General features: G+C 46.8%; 5 non-coding genes across 5 annotated transcripts; all 5 read left to right on the plus strand.

Moving 5' to 3' along the window:
* Positions 1 to 1,902: 1,902 nt before the first annotated feature.
* On the plus strand, positions 1,903 to 1,974 carry trnag-ucc (transfer RNA glycine (anticodon UCC)). Its single transcript has one exon. It is a non-coding gene; the product is annotated as a tRNA-Gly (tRNA).
* Positions 1,975 to 5,660: 3,686 nt separating this feature from the next.
* trnag-ucc (transfer RNA glycine (anticodon UCC)) lies at positions 5,661 to 5,732 on the plus strand. The gene has a single exon. It is a non-coding gene; the product is annotated as a tRNA-Gly (tRNA).
* Positions 5,733 to 9,382: 3,650 nt separating this feature from the next.
* trnag-ucc (transfer RNA glycine (anticodon UCC)) lies at positions 9,383 to 9,454 on the plus strand. Its single transcript has one exon. It is a non-coding gene; the product is annotated as a tRNA-Gly (tRNA).
* Positions 9,455 to 13,115: 3,661 nt separating this feature from the next.
* On the plus strand, positions 13,116 to 13,187 carry trnag-ccc (transfer RNA glycine (anticodon CCC)). The gene has a single exon. It is a non-coding gene; the product is annotated as a tRNA-Gly (tRNA).
* Positions 13,188 to 16,807: 3,620 nt separating this feature from the next.
* trnag-ucc (transfer RNA glycine (anticodon UCC)) lies at positions 16,808 to 16,879 on the plus strand. The gene has a single exon. It is a non-coding gene; the product is annotated as a tRNA-Gly (tRNA).
* Positions 16,880 to 18,426: the final 1,547 nt, after the last annotated feature.

An 18,426-nucleotide genomic window follows, 5' to 3' on the forward strand; every position in this document is an offset into this window, starting at 1 on the left:
CGACCTTCATCCCCCCACGACACCATGAAGGGTAACACTTGTTCATGCCCTTACACAGCCGTCTGTGCCCTCCCTTGACCCCGTCCTTTCCATCTTGCACACCGCCCCTCCATGACGCTCTACCTCCTTCCTGCGCAGGGTTGCTCTGACAATGTCAATTTCACCTCCTTTGTCAATTTCACTTCCTATGTCAATTTCACCGCAATACATTTTCTTTTTCCCCTCACGAACCGGGATCACCCTACGCTGTGCTTGCTGACCCCACCCCCTACGTTTGCCCTCCCGGATAGCGCTTTGTGTTTCGTTGGACCCCCGGGAGTAGCTGCGGACGTTCTGCTTAAACCTGAGCGGATAACACTGTTCTGCTCGGAGACAGGGAGGTCTGCAGATGCTGGAGCCCGAAACATCGATTTCCCTGCTGTGCGTTTCCAGCAACACACTCTCAACACTGTTCTGCCACGACCCTGTCTCGGTTGCACACAATCCCATTCATCATTAAGGCGCCACGGCATCCCAAGGACTTGGGACCCATGGGAACTAAATGATGACAGCGGCCTCAGCACTCTGCACCCCCTGACCTTGGAAAGCCCATCTTGGTTCAGGTTACCTATCTCGGGCAGGGAGGGTTTTGCGTGCACTGCCTTCCCACATCAGTGGAAGCGACCTTCACTAAACAGCTGCCCATGACTACCCCTTGCTGTGAAGTTAAACATCACACAACACCAGGTTATAGTCCAACAGATTTAATTGGAAGCTCTAGATTTCGGACAACCACCTGATGAAGGAGCAGCGCTCCGAAAGCTAGTGCTTCCAATTAAACCTGTTGGTCTATAACCTGGTGTTGTGTGATTTTTAACTTTCTATACCCCAGTCCAACACTGGCATCTCCAAATCATGCCCTCCTGTGAAAACCCCTTACTGCTGACTGACACCTCCCCCTCTTCTACAAAGTAAAAGAGAAACCTGCAAATCTATCAACGGGATCGAACTTCAAATTAATACATATTCCTCGAGAGGGTTCTGCTTCCCGAACTGTTACTCGGAATTCCCTCCTCTCCACAATTACTGCAGCGTGGCCTCAGTCTAATGGTTCCTCTGTTTTTGCCGTTTTTGTTTTCTAAGAAAACTCTTGAGAAGTTTTAGAAACTGAAAGAACTGCAGAATTATGTGGGGCATGGATAGGATAAATAGACAAAGTCTTTTCCCTGGGGTCGGGGAGTCCAGAACTAGAGGGCATAGGTTTTGTGTGAGAGGCGAAAGATATAAAAGCGACCAAAGGGTCAACGCTTTCATCCAGAGGGTGGTACGTGTGTGGAATGAGCTGCCAGAGGAAGTGGCGGAGGCTGGTACAATTGCAACATTTTCCAGGCATTTGGATGGGTATATGAATAGGAAGGGTTTGGAAGGATATGGGCCGGGTGCTGGCAGGTGGGACTAGATTGGGTTGGGATATCTGGTCGGCATGGGCAGGTTGGACCGAAGGGTCTGTTTCCGAGCTGTACATCTCTATCTCGATGACTATGTCTACGCTGTAAATCAGAAACCAAACCCGAAGTCGGTGGTAAAGCTGTATGAAGAGAAATCAGAGTTCACGTTTCGGTCCGGTGAACCTTTCTGAGAACTTGACAAGTTTTAATTGTGTGATCGTTCCAGGGTTGCCCTGGGATTTTCGTGCTATTTCTGTTATTGATTGATTTCAGATGATGAGAAATCCGAAATGCTGCTTTGTGTGTATTAAAAAGTGAGGCGGGGCATCAGGAGACCGATCCACTCAGTAAAACTCGGTCTTTGATGACTTCTCAATTCTAATATTTCACTGCAAAATTTCCAACAAAACAACGAAATTTCGAGTCAAGAACTATTATGGCACATCAGCTCATTTCTAGAGCGGCTCAGGCTGTAGCGATGGTGGTATAGTGGTGAGCATAGCTGCCTTCCAAGCAGTTGACCCGGCTTCGATTCCCGGCCATCGCAAGCAGTGCATTTTAACACCACTCCACAACCAAAAGAGCCGATCGATTCAGTGGGAATGAAACACCTCCGTCTGCACATCACATTGAGTCTGCCAGACCTCTGGAGTGCAGACACAACTTTGAAGTTGAGGATGTCCCCAGGAGGATTAAGGAGTCAAGTCGAGCACGGTTCAAAGAGACACGAGTCATGGCAGAATTCCTTGGTTTTCCATCTTATTTCGAAAGAAATGTTTCCGGATTTCACTCATTTCAACATTACTCTCATTTTGTTTTTTGTGAACTACAGCCTAATATCAAGTGAAATGTGGGTGGACAGTTCACAAATATCCAAACAACGTTATTTCTCATATCGAATCGGTAATGTTATTGTTTTAGGTGCAGGTCAGAAATAGGAGGAGTGGACACCAGCTGCTTTTATATTTCCAGTATGAGAAAATGATTCGATAAAACTCTGAGAGATGATAGAAGTGACCACACAGTGAGTGAAAGTTTAATCCAGGATAAAGTTAAAAATCACACAACACCAGATTACAGTCCAACAGCTTTACTTGGAAGCACTAGTTTTAGGAGTGCTCCGAAAGCTACTTGGACGATAACCTGGTATTGTGTGATTTTGAACTTTGTCCTCCCCAGTCCACCACAGGCTCCTCCACGTCATCATCCGATATAGTCATCATGGATTTGTTAAGGGAAGGTAGTGTCTTATGAAGGTGACTGATTTTCTTTGAAGGATAAAGAATGGATGGAGTGTATCCGATGTAGATCAACCTGATGATAAGAAGGACCATAACACGCAGTATTTATAGCAAAAGGATTACAGTTTAATGCAGCTGAAATGATATATTAAACACATTTAGGTTAAGCCTTTCATCTTTTATAATGGGTTTACAAGTTTCCGTTCTTTAATATAAGAACCTCAGAACCTTTTCAAAGTTACGTTGTCGAGATAACTTCAGGTTGTCTAACAAGAGATGCCATCTCAGCTCAGACAATGCATTAAAGGTGTGAGGTTAAAGTCTGTCTGTGTCCCAATCTTGAGTCAGACTTGTTCTAGCCTCCCAGTCGGAGAGCACTTCAGCGCTCTGTGCCTTTCGGTCTCGGACCCCTGGGTGACAATCCTCCAAGGCAGACTATGGGACAGCCAACAATGCAAAGTGGCCAAGCAGAGGCTGATAGTCAAGTTCGGTACCCATGGGGATGACTTTAACTGGGCACTTTGGTTCATGTCACACGACACGTGACAACACTGCACTGTATACTATTTCACGGACACTACACAAGTACACGCACACACACAAAAGCACACTCCTACCGACCCACACACACATGCATACCCTCTCTCAAACACAAGCTCTCTCTCATAAACTCACTCAAACACTTCCACATTCACAGCCACTCACGCACATTCTCACAAATTGATACCCCAGTACACTCACACACATGCACCTACACACACTCTCACACACCCGCATATCCCTACATGCATACACACACACACAGACACACACACACACAGCCACACCCACCCACACATGCACCCACACACACACACATGCATGCACCCACACACGCAGACACACACACACACACAGGACACACACCCACACATGCACCCACACACACACATGCAGCTACACACACACGCATGCACCCACACACGCAGACACACACACACACACACACACACAGACATACACACACACACACGGTCCCCCCCCACACACACACACTGATTCCGGGTTCTCACGACTCTCAGCTGGAGACTATCATTGCCTGCAGACCCGACCTTCATCCCCCCACGACACCATGAAGGGTAACACTTGTTCACGCCCTTACACAGCCGTCTGTGCCCTCCCTTGACCCCGTCCTTTCCATCTTGCCCACCGCCCCTACATGACGCTCTACCTCCTTCCTGCGCAGGGTTGCTCTGACAATGTCAATTTCACCTCCTTTGTCAATTTCACTTCCTATGTCAATTTCACCGCACTACGTTTTCTTTTTCCCCTCACGAACCGGGATCACCCTACGCTGTGCTTGCTGACCCCACCCCCTACGTTTGCCTTCCCGGATAGCGCTTTGTGTTTCGTTGGACCCGCAGGAGTAGCTGCGGACGTTCTGCTTAAACCTGAGCGGATAACACTGTTCTGCTCGGAGACAGGGAGGTCTGTAGATGCTGGAGCCCGAAACATCGATTTCCCTGCTGTGCGTTTCCAGCAACACACTCTCGACACTGTTCTGCCACGACCCTGTCTCGGTTGCACACAATCCCATTCATCATTAAGGCGCCACGGCATCCCAAGGACTTGGGACCCATGGGAACTAAATGATGACAGCGGCCTCAGCACTCTGCACCCCCTGACCTTGGAAAGCCCATCTTGGTTCAGGTTACCTATCTAGGGCAGGGAGGGTTTTGCGTGCACTGCCTTCCCACATCAGTGGAAGCGACCTTCACTAAACAGCTGCCCATGACTACCCCTTGCTGTGAAGTTAAACATCACACAACACCAGGTTATAGTCCAACAGATTTAATTGGAAGCTCTAGATTTCGGACAACCACCTGATGAAGGAGCAGCGCTCCGAAAGCTAGTGCTTCCAATTAAACCTGTTGGTCAATAACCTGGTGTTGTGTGATTTTTAACTTTCTATACCCCAGTCCAACACTGGCATCTCCAAATCATGCCCTCCTGTGAAAACCCCTTACTGCTGACTGACACCTCCCCCTCTTCTACAAAGTAAAAGAGAAACCTGCAAATCTATCAACGGGATCGAACTTCAAATTAATACATATTCCTCGAGAGGGTTCTGCTTCCCGAACTGTTAGCCGGAATTCCCTCCTCTCCACAATTACTGCAGCGTGGCCTCAGTCTAATGGTTCCTCTGTATTTGCCGTTTTTGTTTTCTAAGAAAACTCTTGAGAAGTTTTAGAAACTGAAAGAACTGCAGAATTATGTGGGGCATGGATAGGATAAATAGACAAAGTCTTTTCCCTGGGGTCGGGGAGTCCAGAACTAGAGGGCATAGGTTTTGTGTGAGAGGCGAAAGATATAAAAGCGACCAAAGGGTCAACGCTTTCATCCAGAGGGTGGTACGTGTGTGGAATGAGCTGCCAGAGGAAGTGGCGGAGGCTGGTACAATTGCAACATTTTCCAGGCATTTGGATGGGTATATGAATAGGAAGGGTTTGGAAGGATATGGGCCGGGTGCTGGCAGGTGGGACTAGATTGGGTTGGGATATCTGGTCGGCATGGGCAGGTTGGACCGAAGGGTCTGTTTCCGAGCTGTACATCTCTATCTCGATGACTATGTCTACGCTGTAAATCAGAAACCAAACCCGAAGTCGGTGGTAAAGCTGTATGAAGAGAAATCAGAGTTCACGTTTCGGTCCGGTGAACCTTTCTGAGAACTTGACAAGTTTTAATTGTGTGATCGTTCCAGGGTTGCCCTGGGATTTTCGTGCTATTTCTGTTATTGATTGATTTCAGATGATGAGAAATCCGAAATGCTGCTTTGTGTGTATTAAAAAGTGAGGCGGGGCATCAGGAGACCGATCCACTCAGTAAAACTCGGTCTTTGATGACTTCTCAATTCTAATATTTCACTGCCAAATTTCCAACAAAACAACAACGAAATTTCGAGTCAAGAACTATTATGGCACATCAGCTGATTTCTAGAGCGCTTCAGCCTGTCGCGATGGTGGTATAGTGGTGAGCATAGCTGCCTTCCAAGCAGTTGACCCGGCTTCGATTCCCGGCCATCGCAAGCAGTGCATTTTAACACCACTCCACAACCAAAAGAGCCGATCGATTCAGTGGGAATGAAACACCTCCGTCTGCACATCACATTGAGTCTGCCAGACCTCTGGAGTGCAGACACAACTTTGAAGTTGAGGATGTCCCCAGGAGGATTAAGGAGTCAAGTCGAGCACGGTTCAAAGAAACACGAGTCATGGCAGAATTCCTTGGTTTTCCATCTTATTTCGAAAGAAATGTTTCCGGATTTCACTCATTTCAACATTACTCTCATTTTGTTTTTTGTGAACTACAGCCTAATATCAAGTGAAATCTGGGTGGACAGTTCACAAATATCCAAACAACGTTATTTCTCATATCGAATCGGTAATGTTATTGTTTTAGGTGCAGGTCAGAAATAGGAGGAGTGGACACCAGCTGCTTTTATATTTCCAGTATGAGAAAATGATTCGATAAAACTCTGAGAAATGATAGAAGTGACCACAGAGTGAGTGAAAGTTTAATCCAGGATAAAGTTAAAAATCAAACAACACCAGATTACATTCCAACAGCTTTACTTGGAAGCACTAGTTTTAGGAGTGCTCCGAAAGCTACTTGGACGATAACCTGGTATTGTGTGATTTTGAACTTTGTCCTCCCCAGTCCACCACAGGCTCCTCCACGTCATCATCCGATATAGTCATCATGGATTTGTTAAGGGAAGGTAGTGTCTGATGAAGGTGACTGATTTTCTTTGAAGGATAAAGAATGGATGGAGTGTTTCCGATGTAGATCAACCTGATGATAAGAAGGACCATAAGACGCAGTATTTATAGCAATAGGATTACAGTTTAATGCAGCTGAAATGATATATTAAACACATTTAGGTTAAGCCTTTCATCTTTTATAATGGGTTTACTAGTTTCCGTTCTTTAATATAAGAACCTCAGAACCTTTTCAAAGTTACGTTGTCGAGATAACTTCAGGTTGTCTAACAAGAGATGCCATCTCAGCTCAGACAATGCATTAAAGGTGTGAGGTTAAAGTCTGTCTGTGTCCCAATCTTGAGTCAGACTGGTTCTAGCCTCCCAGTCGGAGAGCACTTCAGCGCTCTGTGCCTTTCGGTCTCGGACCCCTGGGTGACAATCCTTCAAGGCAGACTATGGGACAGCCAACAATGCAAAGTGGCCAAGCAGAGGCTGATAGTCAAGTTCGGTACCCATGGGGATGACTTTAACTGGGCACTTTGGTTCATGTCACACGACACGTGACAACACTGCACTGTATACTATTTCACGGACACTCACAAGTACACGCACACACACAAAAGCACACTCCTACCGACCCACACACTATTGCATACCCTCTCTCAAACACAAGCTCTCTCTCATAAACTCACTCAAACACTTCCACATTCACAGCCACTCACGCACATTCTCACAAATTGATACCCCAGTACACTCACACACATGCACCTACACACACTCTCACAGACCCGCATATCCCTACATGCACACACACACACAAACACACACACACACAGCCACACACACCCACACATGCACCCACAAACACACACATGCATGCACCCACACACGCAGACACACACACACACAGGACACACACCCACACATGCACCCACAAACACACACATGCATGCACCCACACACGCAGACACACACACACGCACACACACACACACACGGTCCCCCCCACACACACAAAGATTCCGGGTTCTCACGACTCTCAGCTGGAGACTATCATTGCCTGCAGACCCGACCTTCATCCCCCCACGACACCATGAAGGGTAACACTTGTTCATGCCCTTACACAGCTGTCTGTGCCCTCCCTTGACCCCGTCCTTTCCATCTTGCCCACCGCCCCTCCATGACGCTCTACCTCCTTCCTGCGCAGGGTTGCTCGGACAATGTCAATTTCACCTCCTTTGTCAATTTCACTTCCTATGTCAATTTCACCGCAATACGTTTTCTTTTTCCCCTCACGAACCGGGATCACCCTACGCTGTGCTTGCTGACCCCACCCCCTACGTTTGCCCTCCCGGATAGCGCTTTGTGTTTCGTTGGACCCCCGGGAGTAGCTGCGGACGTTCTGCTTAAACCTGAGCGGATAACACTGTTCTGCTCGGAGACAGGGAGGTCTGCAGATGCTGGAGCCCGAAACATCGATTTACCTGCTGTGCGTTTCCAGCAACACACTCTCGACACTGTTCTGCCACGACCCTGTCTTGGTTCCACACAATCCCATTCATCATTAAGGCGCCACGGCATCCCAAGGACTTGGGACCCATGGGAACTAAATGATGACAGCGGCCTCAGCACTCTGCACCCCCTGACCTTGGAAAGCCCATCTTGGTTCAGGTTACCTATCTAGGGCAGGGAGGGTTTTGCGTGCACTGCCTTCCCACATCAGTGGAAGCGACCTTCACTAAACAGCTGCCCATGACTACCCCTTGCTGTGAAGTTAAACATCACACAACACCAGGTTATAGTCCAACAGATTTAATTGGAAGCTCTAGATTTCGGACAACCACCTGATGAAGGAGCAGCGCTCCGAAAGCTAGTGCTTCCAATTAAACCTGTTGGTCAATAACCTGGTGTTGTGTGATTTTTAACTTTCTATACCCCAGTCCAACACTGGCATCTCCAAATCATGCCCTCCTGTGAAAACCCCTTACTGCTGACTGACACCTCCCCCTCTTCTACAAAGTAAAAGAGAAACCTGCAAATCTATCAACGGGATCGAACTTCAAATTAATACATATTCCTCGAGAGGGTTCTGCTTCCCGAACTGTTACCCGGAATTCCCTCCTCTCCACAATTACTGCAGCGTGGCCTCAGTCTAATGGTTCCTCTGTTTTTGCCGTTTTTGTTTTCTAAGAAAACTCTTGAGAAGTTTTAGAAACTGAAAGAACTGCAGAATTATGTGGGGCATGGATAGGATAAATAGACAAAGTCTTTTCCCTGGGGTCGGGGAGTCCAGAACTAGAGGGCATAGGTTTAGTGTGAGAGGCGAAAGATATAAAAGCGACCAAAGGGTCAACGCTTTCATCCAGAGGGTGGTACGTGTGTGGAATGAGCTGCCAGAGGAAGTGGCGGAGGCTGGTACAATTGCAACATTTTCCAGGCATTTGGATGGGTATATGAATAGGAAGGGTTTGGAAGGATATGGGCCGGGTGCTGGCAGGTGGGACTAGATTGGGTTGGGATATCTGGTCGGCATGGGCAGGTTGGACCGAAGGGTCTGTTTCCGAGCTGTACATCTCTATCTCGATGACTATGTCTACGCTGTAAATCAGAAACCAAACCCGAAGTCGGTGGTAAAGCTGTATGAAGAGAAATCAGAGTTCACGTTTCGGTCCGGTGAACCTTTCTGAGAACTTGACAAGTTTTAATTGTGTGATCGTTCCAGGGTTGCCCTGGGATTTTCGTGCTATTTCTGTTATTGATTGATTTCAGATGATGAGAAATCCGAAATGCTGCTTTGTGTGTATTAAAAAGTGAGGCGGGGCATCAGGAGACCGATCCACTCAGTAAAACTCGGTCTTTGATGACTTCTCAATTCTAATATTTCACTGCAAAATTTCCAACAAAACAACAACGAAATTTCGAGTCAAGAACTATTATGGCACATCAGCTCATTTCTAGAGTGCTTCAGCCTGTAGCGATGGTGGTATAGTGGTGAGCATAGCTGCCTTCCAAGCAGTTGACCCGGGTTCGATTCCCGGCCATCGCAAGCAGTGCATTTTAACACCACTCCACAACCAAAAGAGCCGATCGATTCAGTGGGAATGAAACACCTCCGTCTGCACATCACATTGAGTCTGCCAGACCTCTGGAGTGCAGACACAACTTTGAAGTTGAGGATGTCCCCAGGAGGATTAAGGAGTCAAGTCGAGCACGGTTCAAAGAAACACGAGTCATGGCAGAATTCCTTGGTTTTCCATCTTATTTCGAAAGAAATGTTTCCGGATTTCACTCATTTCAACATTACTCTCATTTTGTTTTTTGTGAACTACAGCCTAATATCAAGTGAAATCTGGGTGGACAGTTCACAAATATCCAAACAACGTTATTTCTCATATCGAATCGGTAATGTTATTGTTTTAGGTGCAGGTCAGAAATAGGAGGAGTGGACACCAGCTGCTTTTATATTTCCAGTATGAGAAAATGATTCGATAAAACTCTGAGAGATGACAGAAGTGACCACAGAGTGAGTGAAAGTTTAATCCAGGATAAAGTTAAAAATCACACAACACCAGATTACAGTCCAACAGCTTTACTTGGAAGCACTAGTTTTAGGAGTGCTCCGAAAGCTACTTGGACGATAACCTGGTATTGTGTGATTTTGAACTTTGTCCTCCCCAGTCCACCATAGGCTCCTCCACGTCATCATCCGATATAGTCATCATGGATTTGTTAAGGGAAGGTAGTGTCTGATGAAGGTGACTGATTTTCTTTGAAGGATAAAGAATGGATAGAGTGTATCCGATGTAGATCAACCTGATGATAAGAAGGACCATAAGACGCAGTATTTATAGCAAAAGGATTACAGTTTAATGCAGCTGAAATGATATATTAAACACATTTAGGTTAAGCCTTTCATCTTTTATAATGGGTTTACTAGTTTCCGTTCATTAATATAAGAACCTCAGAACCTTTTCAAAGTTACGTTGTCGAGATAACTTCAGGTTGTCTTACAAGAGATGCCATCTCAGCTCAGACAATGCATTAAAGGTGTGAGGTTAAAGTCTGTCTGTGTCCCAATCTTGAGTCAGACTGGTTCTAGCCTCCCAGTCGGAGAGCACTTCAGCGCTCTGTGCCTTTCGGTCTCGGACCCCTGGGTGACAATCCTCCAAGGCAGACTATGGGACAGCCAACAATGCAAAGTGGCCAAGCAGAGGCTGATAGTCAAGTTCGGTACCCATGGGGAAGACTTTAACAGGGCACTTTGGTTCATGTCACATGACACGTGACAACACTGCACTGTATACTATTTCACGGACACTCACAAGTACACGCACACACACAAAAGCACACTCCTACCGACCCACACACTATTGCATACCCTCTCTCAAACACAAGCTCTCTCTCATAAACTCACTCAAACACTTCCACATTCACAGCCACTCACGCACATTCTCACAAATTGATACCCCAGTACACTCACACACATGCACCTACACACACTCTCACAGACCCGCATATCCCTACACGCACACACACACACAGACACACACACACACACAGCCACACACACCCACACATGCACCCACAAACACACACATGCATGCACCCACACACGCAGACACACACACACACAGGACACACACCCACACATGCACCCACACACACACATGCAGCCACACACACACGCATGCACCCACACACGCAGACACACACACACACACACACACACGATCCCTCCCCACACACACAAAGATTCCGGGTTCTCACGACTCTCAGCTGGAGACTATCATTGCCTGCAGACCCGACCTTCATCCCCCCACGACACCATGAAGGGTAACACTTGTTCATGCGCTTACACAGCCGTCTGTGCCCTCCCTTGACCCCGTCCTTTCCATCTTGCCCACCGCCCCTCCATGACGCTCTACCTCCTTCCTGCGCAGGGTTGCTCTGACAATGTCAATTTCACCTCCTTTGTCAATTTCACTTCCTGTGTCAATTTCACCGCACTACGTTTTCTTTTTCCCCTCACGAACCGGGATCACCCTACGCTGTGCTTGCTGACCCCACCCCCTACGTTTGCCCTCCCGGATAGCGCTTTGTGTTTCGTTGGACCCCCGGGAGTAGCTGCGGACGTTCTGCTTAACCCTGAGCGGATAACACTGTTCTGCTCGGAGACAGGGAGGTCTGCAGATGCTGGAGCCCGAAACATCGATTTACCTGCTGTGCGTTTCCAGCAACACACTCTCGACACTGTTCTGCCACGACCCTGTCTCGGTTGCACACAATCCCATTCATCATTAAGGCGCCACGGCATCCCAAGGACTTGGGACCCATGGGAACTAAATGATGACAGCGGCCTCAGCACTCTGCACCCCCTGACCTTGGAAAGCCCATCTTGGTTCAGGTTACCTATCTAGGGCAGGGAGGGTTTTGCGTGCACTGCCTTCCCACATCAGTGGAAGCGACCTTCACTAAACAGCTGCCCATGACTACCCCTTGCTGTGAAGTTAAACATCACACAACACCAGGTTATAGTCCAACAGATTTAATTGGAAGCTCTAGATTTCGGACAACCACCTGATGAAGGAGCAGCGCTCCGAAAGCTAGTGCTTCCAATTAAACCTGTTGGTCTATAACCTGGTGTTGTGTGATTTTTAACTTTCTATACCCCAGTCCAACACTGGCATCTCCAAATCATGCCCTCCTGTGAAAACCCCTTACTGCTGACTGACACCTCCCCCTCTTCTACAAAGTAAAAGAGAAACCTGCAAATCTATCAACGGGATCGAACTTCAAATTAATACATATTCCTCGAGAGGGTTCTGCTTCCCGAACTGTTACCCGGAATTCCCTCCTCTCCACAATTACTGCAGCGTGGCCTCAGTCTAATGGTTCCTCTGTTTTTGCCGTTTTTGTTTTCTAAGAAAACTCTTGAGAAGTTTTAGAAACTGAAAGAACTGCAGAATTATGTGGGGCATGGATAGGATAAATAGACAAAGTCTTTTCCCTGGGGTCGGGGAGTCCAGAACTAGAGGGCATAGGTTTAGTGTGAGAGGCGAAAGATATAAAAGCGACCAAAGGGTCAACGCTTTCATCCAGAGGGTGGTACGTGTGTGGAATGAGCTGCCAGAGGAAGTGGCGGAGGCTGGTACAATTGCAACATTTTCCAGGCATTTGGATGGGTATATGAATAGGAAGGGTTTGGAAGGATATGGGCCGGGTGCTGGCAGGTGGGACTAGATTGGGTTGGGATATCTGGTCGGCATGGGCAGGTTGGACCGAAGGGTCTGTTTCCGAGCTGTACATCTCTATCTCGATGACTATGTCTACTCTGTAAATCAGAAACCAAACCCGAAGTCGGTGGTAAAGCTGTATGAAGAGAAATCAGAGTTCACGTTTCGGTCCGGTGAACCTTTCTGAGAACTTGACAAGTTTTAATTGTGTGATCGTTCCAGGGTTGCCCTGGGATTTTCGTGCTATTTCTGTTATTGATTGATTTCAGATGATGAGAAATCCGAAATGCTGCTTTGTGTGTATTAAAAAGTGAGGCGGGGCATCAGGAGACCGATCCACTCAGTAAAACTCGGTCTTTGATGACTTCTCAATTCTAATATTTCACTGCAAAATTTCCAACAAAACAACAACGAAATTTCGAGTCAAGAACTATTATGGCACATCAGCTCATTTCTAGAGCTCTTCTGCCTGTAGCGATGGTGGTATAGTGGTGAGCATAGCTGCCTCCCAAGCAGTTGACCCGGGTTCGATTCCCGGCCATCGCAAGCAGGGCATTTTAACACCACTCCACAACCAAAAGAGCCGATCGATTCAGTGGGAATGAAACACCTCCATCTGCACATCACATTGAGTCTGCCAGACCTCTGGAGTGCAGACACAACTTTGAAGTTGAGGATGTCCCCAGGAGGATTAAGGAGTCAAGTCGAGCACGGTTCAAAGAAACACGAGTCATGGCAGAATTCCTTGGTTTTCCATCTTATTTCGAAAGAAATGTTTCCGGATTTCACTCATTTCAACATTACTCTCATTTTGTTTTTTGTGAACTACAGCCTAATATCAAGTGAAATGTGGGTGGACAGTTCACAAATATCCAAACAACGTTATTTCTCATATCGAATCGGTAATGTTATTGTTTTAGGTGCAGGTCAGAAATAGGAGGAGTGGACACCAGCTGCTTTTATATTTCCAGTATGAGAAAATGATTCGATAAAACTCTGAGAGATGATAGAAGGGACCACACAGTGAGTGAAAGTTTAATCCAGGATAAAGTTAAAAATCACACAACACCAGATTACAGTCCAACAGCTTTACTTGGAAGCACTAGTTTTAGGAGTGCTCCGAAAGCTACTTGGACGATAACCTGGTATTGTGTGATTTTGAACTTTGTCCTCCCCAGTCCACCACAGGCTCCTCCACGTCATCATCCGATATAGTCATCATGGATTTGTTAAGGGAAGGTAGTGTCTGATGAAGGTGACTGATTTTCTTTGAAGGATAAAGAATGGATGGAGTGTATCCGATGTAGATCAACCTGATGATAAGAAGGACCATAAGACGCAGTATTTATAGCAAAAGGATTACAGTTTAATGCAGCTGAAATGATATATTAAACACATTTAGGTTAAGCCTTTCATCTTTTATAATGGGTTTACTAGTTTCCGTTCTTTAATATAAGAACCTCAGAACCTTTTCAAAGTTACGTTGTCGAGATAACTTCAGGTTGTCTAACAAGAGATGCCATCTCAGCTCAGACAATGCATTAAAGGTGTGAGGTTAAAGTCTGTCTGTGTCCCAATCTTGAGTCAGACTGGTTCTAGCCTCCCAGTCGGAGAGCACTTCAGCGCTCTGTGCCTTTCGGTCTCGGACCCCTGGGTGACAATCCTCCAAGGCAGACTATGGGACAGCCAACAATGCAAAGTGGCCAAGCAGAGGCTGATAGTCAAGTTCGGTACCCATGGGGATGACTTTAACTGGGCACTTTGGTTCATGTCACACGACACGTGACAACACTGCACTGTATACTATTTCACGGACACTACACAAGTACACGCACACACACAAAAGCACACTCCTACCGACCCACACACACATGCATACCCTCTCTCAAACACAAGCTCTCTCTCATAAACTCACTCAAACACTTCCACATTCACAGCCACTCACGCACATTCTCACAAATTGATACCCCAGTACACTCACACACATGCACCTACACACACTCTCACACACCCGCATATCCCTACATGCATACACACACACACAGACACACACACACACAGCCACACACACCCACACATGCACCCACACACACACACATGCAGCCACACACACACGCATTGCACCCACACACGCAAACACACACACACACACACACACACATATACACACACACACACACACAGTCCCCCCCGCCCCCCCCACACACACTGATTCCGGGTTCTCACGACTCTCAGCTGGAGACTATCATTGCCTGCAGACCCGACCTTCATCCCCCCACGACACCATGAAGAGTAACACTTGTTCATGCCCTTACACAGCCGTCTGTGCCCTCCCTTGACCCCGTCCTTTCCATCTTGCCCACCGCCCCTCCATGCCCCTCTCCTTCCTTCCTGCGCAGGTTATCTCTGACAATGTCAATTTCACGTCCTTTGTCAATTTCACTTCCTATGTCAATTTCACCGCACTACGTTTTCTTTTTCCCCTCACGAACCGGGATCACCCTACGCTGTGCTTGCTGACCCCACCCCCTACGTTTGCCTTCCCGGATAGTGCTTTGTGTTTCGTTGGACCCGCAGGAGTAGCTGCGGACGTTCTGCTTAAACCTGAGCGGATAACACTGTTCTGCTCGCAGACAGGGAGGTCTGCAGATGCTGGAGCCCGAAACATCGATTTCCCTGCTGTGCGTTTCCAGCAACACACTCTCGACACTGTTCTGCCACGACCCTGTCTCGGTTGCACACAATCCCATTCATCATTAAGGCGCCACGGCATCCCAAGGACTTGGGACCCATGGGAACTAAATGATGACAGCGGCCTCAGCACTCTGCACCCCCTGACCTTGGAAAGCCCATCTTGGTTCAGGTTACCTATCTAGGGCAGGGAGGGTTTTGCGTGCACTGCCTTCCCACATCAGTGGAAGCGACCTTCACTAAACAGCTGCCCATGACTACCCCTTGCTGTGAAGTTAAACATCACACAACACCAGGTTATAGTCCAACAGATTTAATTGGAAGCTCTAGATTTCGGACAACCACCTGATGAAGGAGCAGCGCTCCGAAAGCTAGTGCTTCCAATTAAACCTGTTGGTCTATAACCTGGTGTTGTGTGATTTTTAACTTTCTATACCCCAGTCCAACACTGGCATCTCCAAATCATGCCCTCCTGTGAAAACCCCTTACTGCTGACTGACACCTCCCCCTCTTCTACAAAGTAAAAGAGAAACCTGCAAATCTATCAACGGGATCGAACTTCAAATTAATACATATTCCTCGAGAGGGTTCTGCTTCCCGAACTGTTACCCGGAATTCCCTCCTCTCCACAATTACTGCAGCGTGGCCTCAGTCTAATGGTTCCTCTGTTTTTGCCGTTTTTGTTTTCTAAGAAAACTCTTGAGAAGTTTTAGAAACTGAAAGAACTGCAGAATTATGTGGGGCATGGATAGGATAAATAGACAAAGTCTTTTCCCTGGGGTCGGGGAGTCCAGAACTAGAGGGCATAGGTTTAGTGTGAGAGGCGAAAGATATAAAAGCGACCAAAGGGTCAACGCTTTCATCCAGAGGGTGGTACGTGTGTGGAATGAGCTGCCAGAGGAAGTGGCGGAGGCTGATACAATTGCAACATTTTCCAGGCATTTGGATGGGTATATGAATAGGAAGGGTTTGGAAGGATATGGGCCGGGTGCTGGCAGGTGGGACTAGATTGGGTTGGGATATCTGGTCGGCATGGGCAGGTTGGACCGAAGGGTCTGTTTCCGAGCTGGACATCTCTATCTCGATGACTATGTCTACGCTGTAAATCAGAAACCAAACCCGAAGTCGGTGGTAAAGCTGTATGAAGAGAAATCAGAGTTCACGTTTCGGTCCGGTGAACCTTTCTGAGAACTTGACAAGTTTTAATTGTGTGATCGTTCCAGGGTTGCCCTGGGATTTTCGTGCTATTTCTGTTATTGATTGATTTCAGATGATGAGAAATCCGAAATGCTGCTTTGTGTGTATTAAAAAGTGAGGCGGGGCATCAGGAGACCGATCCACTCAGTAAAACTCGGTCTTTGATGACTTCTCAATTCTAATATTTCACTGCAAAATTTCCAAAAAAACAACAACGAAATTTCGAGTCAAGAACTATTATGGCACATCAGCTGATTTCTAGAGCGCTTCTGGCTGCAGCGATGGTGGTATAGTGGTGAGCATAGCTGCCTTCCAAGCAGTTGACCCGAGTTCGATTCCCGGCCATCGCAAGCAGTGCATTTTAACACCACTCCACAACCAAAAGAGCCGATCGATTCAGTGGGAATGAAACACCTCCGTCTGCACATCACATTGAGTCTGCCAGACCTCTGGAGTGCAGACACAACTTAGAAGTTGAGGATGTCCCCAGGAGGATGAAGGATTCAAGTCGAGCACGGTTCAAAGAAACACGAGTCATGGCAGAATTCCTTGGTTTTCCATCTTATTTAGAAAGAAATGTTTCCGGATTTCACTCATTTCAACATTACTCTCATTTTGTTTTTTGTGAACTACAGCCTAATATCAAGTGAAATGTGGGTGGACAGTTCACAAATATCCAAACAACGTTATTTCTCATATCGAATCGGTAATGTTATTGTTTTAGGTGCAGGTCAGAAATAGGAGGAGTGGACACCAGCTGCTTTTATATTTCCAGTATGAGAAAATGATTCGATAAAACTCTGACAGATGATAGAAGTGACCACACAGTGAGTGAAAGTTTAATCCAGGATAAAGTTAAAAATCACACAACACCAGATTACAGTCCAACAGCTTTATTTGGAAGCACTAGTTTTGGGAGAGCTCCGAAAGCTACTTGGACGATAACCTGGTATTGTGTGATTTTGAACTTTGTCCTCCCCAGTCCACCACAGGCTCCTCCACGTCATCATCCGATATAGTCATCATGGATTTGTTAAGGGAAGGTAGTGTCTGATGAAGGTGACTGATTTTCTTTGAAGGATAAAGAATGGATGGAGTGTATCCGATGTAGATCAACCTGATGATAAGAAGGACCATAAGACGCAGTATTTATAGCAAAAGGATTACAGTTTAATGCAGCTGTAATGATATAGTAAACACATTTAGGTTAAGCCTTTCATCTTTTATAATGGGTTTACTAGTTTCCGTTCTTTAATATAAGAACCTCAGAACCTTTTCAAAGTTACGTTGTCGAGATAATTTCAGGTTGTCTAACAAGAGATGCCATCGCAGCTCAGACAATGCATTAAAGGTGTGAGGTTAAAATCTGTCTGTGTCCCAATCTTGAGTCAGACTGGTTCTAGCCTCCCAGTCGGAGAGCACTTCAGCGCTCTGTGCCTTTCGGTCTCGGACCCCTGGGTGACAATCCTCCAAGGCAGACTATGGGACAGCCAACAATGCAAAGTGGCCAAGCAGAGGCTGATAGTCAAGTTCGGTACCCATGGGGATGACTTTAACTGGGCACTTTTGTTCATGTCACACGACACGTGACAACACTGCACTGTATACTATTTCACGGACACTCACAAGTACACGCACACACACAAAAGCACACTCCTACCGACTCACACACATATGCATACCCTCTCTCAAACACAAGCTCTCTCTCATAAACTCACTCAAACACTTCCACATTCACAGCCACTCACGCACATTCTCACAAATTGATACCCCAGTACACTCACACATGCACCTACACACACTCTCACAGACCCGCATATCCCTACATGCACACACACACACAGACACACACACACAGCCAGACACACCCACACATGCACCCACTCACACACACATG

Source organism: Chiloscyllium punctatum, chromosome 15 (genome assembly GCF_047496795.1).
Source record: "Chiloscyllium punctatum isolate Juve2018m chromosome 15, sChiPun1.3, whole genome shotgun sequence".
Taxonomy (NCBI): Eukaryota; Metazoa; Chordata; class Chondrichthyes; order Orectolobiformes; family Hemiscylliidae; genus Chiloscyllium; species Chiloscyllium punctatum.